At 47.7% G+C, this 5,175-nt stretch overlaps 1 pseudogene; it reads right to left on the bottom strand.

Annotated features, from left to right (window-relative positions):
* Positions 1-1,053: 1,053 nt before the first annotated feature.
* LOC117976335 (PRAME family member 33-like) lies at positions 1,054-4,500 on the bottom strand (annotated as a pseudogene).
* Positions 4,501-5,175: the final 675 nt, after the last annotated feature.

The raw sequence follows: 5,175 nt of genomic DNA, 5'->3' as shown, positions 1-5,175 counted from the left end.
GATATATATCCAAAATTAAATAAATACATCCAGGAGATATCTACACTACCATGTTGGTCAGGCTGGTCTCGAACTCGTGACCTCAAGTAATCCACCTGCCTCAGCCTCCCAAAATTCTGGGATTACAGGCGTACACCACTGCACCCAGCCTGCACTCCCCTATTTATTGCAGCACTATCCACAATAGCCAAAATATGGAATCAAACAAAGTGTCCATCAACAGATGAATGGATCAAGAAAATGTGGTAAATACACACAATAGAATATCATTCAGCCATAAACATGAATGAAATCCTGTCATCTGCAACAACATGGATGGAACTGGAGGGCATTATGTTAAGTGAAGTAAGCCAGCTACAGAAGACAAACATGGCATCTTCTCACTCATATTTGGGAATTAAAAACACAAAACTTAAAAATAGTAAAATGACTGTTATCAGAAGCTAGGAAGGGTACTGGGAAATGGATAATAAGAAGGGGATGGTTAATGGGAATAAAAACACAGATAGGAATAAGATCCAGGGCTCAGTAGCACAATGGGGCAAATCATGTTGACAATAGTTCATAGTAAATTTCTACATAATTAAAACAATGGAATTGGAATGTTGCTAACACAAAGAAATTATAAATTCTTGAGATGGTGGCTATCCCTGTTACCATGATTTGAACATTACACATTTTATGCTTATATCAGAATTTCAGGCCAGGTGCAGTGGCTCATGTCTACAATCTGAGCACTTTGGGAGGCTGAGGCGGATGGTTTGCCTGAAGTCAGGAGTTCAAGACCAGCCTGGTCAACATGGTGAAACCCCCCTTTCTACAAAAAATACAAAAATTAGACAGGCATGGTGGTGGTTCCTTGTAGTTCCAGCTACTCAGGAGGCTGAGGCAGGAGAATTGCTTGAACCCAGGAGGCAGATTTCTAGAGACTTCTGATGTATAAATGTCTAAAACAGGTTGATCAATCATGGAAGACACCAGAAAGTTTCCATTCAGGTTCCATTTATTTTTGACATTTTTAAATAACCATCCTTGCAGGGGTAACTCCTGCATCACTCTAGAACTTCAGGTTCTATTTCTCAGTCTAGGACACAGGTCCCTGAAGGCCTCATTGATGCCAAGTCAGCATTTTTACCCAGTCCTGCCCCTGGCTGAGTCACCTTTGTTTTTCCACTCACAGTGAGCACGTGCCTCAAATATGTGGCTGTGAGCTTCCTTGAAGAAGCGGCTGACTGGGCCCTGCTGCTCACACCTGTAAACCTGGCACTGTGGAAGGCCAAGGTGGTCAGATCACTTGAGGTCAGGAGTTTGAGGTCAGCCTTCGCCAACATCGTGAAGCCCTGTCTCTACTAAAAATACAAAAATTAGCTGGGCGTGGGGGCATACACCCATAACACCAGCTACTTGGGAGGCTGAGGCAGGAGAATCACTTGAACCCAGGAGGTGGTGCTTGCAGTGAGCTGAGATTGTGCCACTGCACTTCATCCTGAGGGACACAGTGAGACTCTGTCTCAAAAAATAAAATAAAATAAAAATAAAATAAAATAAAATAAAATATATAAAAAATAAAATAAAATTTAAAAAGATGCACCCATGTACAATATTTTAGTTCCCAAGTGTCCGGAAGAAAGCTTATCCATCCCACTAACCAGGCCTTCCCTAGGAGCAAAGATGGAAGTGCACGTTCCCAGATGGCCATGAGCCACAGGTAGGGCAAGGGGCAGGACCAAAGAAGATCCTCTTGGGCTGCCTGATTTCCCTGAGTGTACGCATCAGCTCAGCCCGAATTGGGGTGAAGATCTCCCAATTGACATGACCCCTGTTGTCAATAGTCTCCAGAGGGGCAGGATACAACTCCAGGCCTAACTTGCTCAGCCTGCCTGTGTGACACCGCAGGTCTTTTAGGGCATTCGTGGATGTCTCATTTCCATGAAACTTGAAGGTGGTGAGCTGGGAACAGTGGCTCAGGGCAGGCAGGAGGACCCTGAGTTGGGGGTCCTGGATCCGACAGTCCTCTAAGACGAGGGTCTCGAGAGTAGCAGCAACTTTCTGCAGCAGAACTCCAAGGGGCTGAAGATGGGTGGTCCACATTACGATACGAATCAGACACAGCTCCTTTAGCTGACTGAGGCTTGGGTACTGATGCAGACACTCCAATTCCCGATCAGCTAGGTAAGCATCACTGAATATAAAGGCCCCCAAGGGGTTCTTGAGGTACCTGGGGAGAGCAAGAAGTTAGTTATGGGCAATGGTGCCAGTTAGAGGAGGGGGGTGGGAAATCATCTCAATGGTAAACTTGAAGTGGGCATTGAGTAATTCTGCACCTTACTACCACACAGGTGTTATAGTAACTGCAATGGGGAAGCCTGTTTCACCCAAACACAAGTTTGTTCCCATCATCAGATGATGGTCTGTGTGCAAGGTGCTGCCTGATGAAGACTCAGATCATTCAGGGGCAGCTCTATTTTAGGCTCCGTCCTTTCAGCCTTGCTTGTGTGATTGGTTCAAGGCCACAAAATCTTTAAAGCCTCTTTACTTCATCTTTCAGCAGACAACCTCATCTCTGGGACAGAGGAGCCCAGTGGGAGATGTGCACAAAGAACTCAACTGAGCAAGGTCTAGGGACATCAGCTAGGGCCACCTGCCTGCAAAGGTTCCCTGACATGCCTGCGTCTGCAAACCACCTATCACTTTATACCACTCTCCTGCCTACTCCCTCACCTCTGTCCAAGAAGCACGCTTTTCTCATGTCAACTACTTTTCCTGGGGTCCAAAAGAACCTTTTACAGACAGGGAATTAGAGACAGGATCATTGGTGTTTACTAAGCTGTGAGGACGGAGCTTCTACTGTGAAACGCACAGGTTTGGTGCACTTTCCCTTCTTTCATACTCTCCTCTATATGAAGAGTAAGTTTCATCATATTAACTTCAAACACACTTCCTAAAAAGGAATTCACAAATGCACCCTCCCTAGATCTGAACCCCTGACTAACTAGCTCCCTGCATGTCTCTCTCTGTAGCATCTGCCCCAGGCCATCCCTCTGCCCTTATTTGAGCGGGCTTGTGATACCCACTTCAGGATATAGAGCACTGAACAGCATAATGAGTTGACATTCTAGCGTCCCATTCCCTGTGACATCACCAGTGGCTGGCACACAGTAGATGCCCACTAGCGTTTACTGTGAAAAAGAACAAAAGTCTGTGGTGTGGTCTGCAGAGAAAGCTCACCATCCTTTCTTACCTGAGCAGGTGCTCCAGGTCTTTGATATTATTGACCTTTCTTATATAAAGCATCTGAGGGTAGGACAGGCAGAGGAATGGACAGTCCAAGTCAGGAACTAACTGCTGTTGGCCGCTTACATATAATTCATCGTCATAACCGAAGGCTAAAAAGAGTTTGCGAAGATTGCTCATCTGGCCCAGGTAAGGGGCAAACTTTCCTGTTTTATTCAGAGAGCACTTTCTCCTAATTTCCAACTCCTGGATACTGTCTGGGTACACCCTTTCCAATAAATTTCTGAAACTTGAAGTGGGCATTGACTAATTCTGCACCTTATTACAGCACAGGTGCACTAGGCCTCTTCTGTAGTGGATCCACCCACAGAGGTAGCTCAGGCATTCATCCAGTGTACTTTTCTTTAGGCAGAGGTCTATGAACACCTTCAAGGGCTGGCACTCTCCCATCCTTGGACAGTCCTCCACTGTCTGCCTTTTACTCATGGCCTCTGGGGAGCAGGAGAGGGCCCTGGCTCCAGACCATATGGTCCAGAAATTCCCATCAACATCCCGCAAATCCAGCACTTGAAGTTTCCACCTCCTGTGAGTAACATAGGGGAAAAGCTCGGAATGTAGGCAAGGACCCACCCCTGACCTGAGCTTTCACTCCACATCCAGGACATCAATCAGCTGCTCCTGTCCTCAGTGCTCCTCCTTCTGTCTCTTCTCCATCCCGCTCCCCCTTGGGTTCTGCCTGGTTCTCACTTCTAGAACCTTTACGTTCCACTGGGAGAAAGCAGGTTCCTGTTTCCTCAGTGGACCCTGTATGGTGAGCAGTCCTTTCCCAGAGGATCTGGGCAATGGTCAAGGCCTCTCATGGGCACCATCAGAAGCCTCTGAGCCACCCTAGCTCCCCAACCCCACCACTCCTCCTGAGCCAGCTGTCCCTTCCCTGGATGCCTGGACCCTTCCCACCAGGCCACCTGAATCACTTCACCTGAGGCAAACCTTCTGGGCCAGCAGTGTATCAAGTCCCTTCAGCACAGCTTGCAAGGTCTCCAGATGAGGTGTCTTCATCAGGGATCCCAGAGGGAGGTGGAGGAAGGACCAGGCCTACACCATCAGCTTCAGGGCCTCACAACATCTCATGCTGAAGGCCTCCATGAACATCAGAGGGAAGACCTCCCTGGGCAGCTCGTGCAGGGTGAAGATGGTCAAGAACTGGTTCCTCAGCAGGCTCTGCCCTGCCAGCTCCAGGAGTCTGGATGGGGCCTGGAGGCTCATTCTGACAAATCTGCAAGGAAAAACTCTAGAGGACAATCCAGTGAAAAGGCAAGTTTCTCAGGCCAATCCCCTGCAACCCCCGCTTCTCCTAGGGCCAAAGTCATTTCTCTAGCATGTGTGAAAGAGCCCTCAGTTTACTCCAATTCCATTCTGCAATAAGTGGCCACAGAGGCATAGTTCTGCCCTTCTGGTACTAAGAAGAGTGTGTCCCAACCTCTAAAGAGCAGGCAAGATCCCTCCTATAGGGTCCATGAATTATTAGCCACTGCACCACTACACTGATAGCACTGGGAAGTGTTAGCAAGGATCTTTGAAGCTCAGATCTCCACTTTTTTGAGAAAACAAATTGTCTTCTTGGCCAGGCACGGTGGCTCATGCCTGTAATCCCAGCACTTTAGGAGCCCAAGGTGGGCGGATCATGAGGTCAGGAGTTTGAGACCAGCCCGGCCAACATGGTGAAATACCATTTCTACTGATACAAAATATTAACCGGGTGTGGTGGTCCCTGCCTGTAATCCCAGCTACTTGGGAAGCTGAGGCAGGAGAATCTCTTAACCCGAGGGCCAGAGTTTGCACTGAGCCAAAATCTAGCCACTGCACTCCAGCCTGGGTGGCAGAGTGAGACTCTGTCTCAAAAAAAAAAAAAAAAAAAGTAAAGGGAAGCCAAGCATGGTG

Source organism: Pan paniscus, chromosome 1 (genome assembly GCF_029289425.2).
Source record: "Pan paniscus chromosome 1, NHGRI_mPanPan1-v2.0_pri, whole genome shotgun sequence".
NCBI lineage: Eukaryota > Metazoa > Chordata > Mammalia > Primates > Hominidae > Pan > Pan paniscus.
This window is presented reverse-complemented; position numbering and strand designations above follow the sequence as displayed.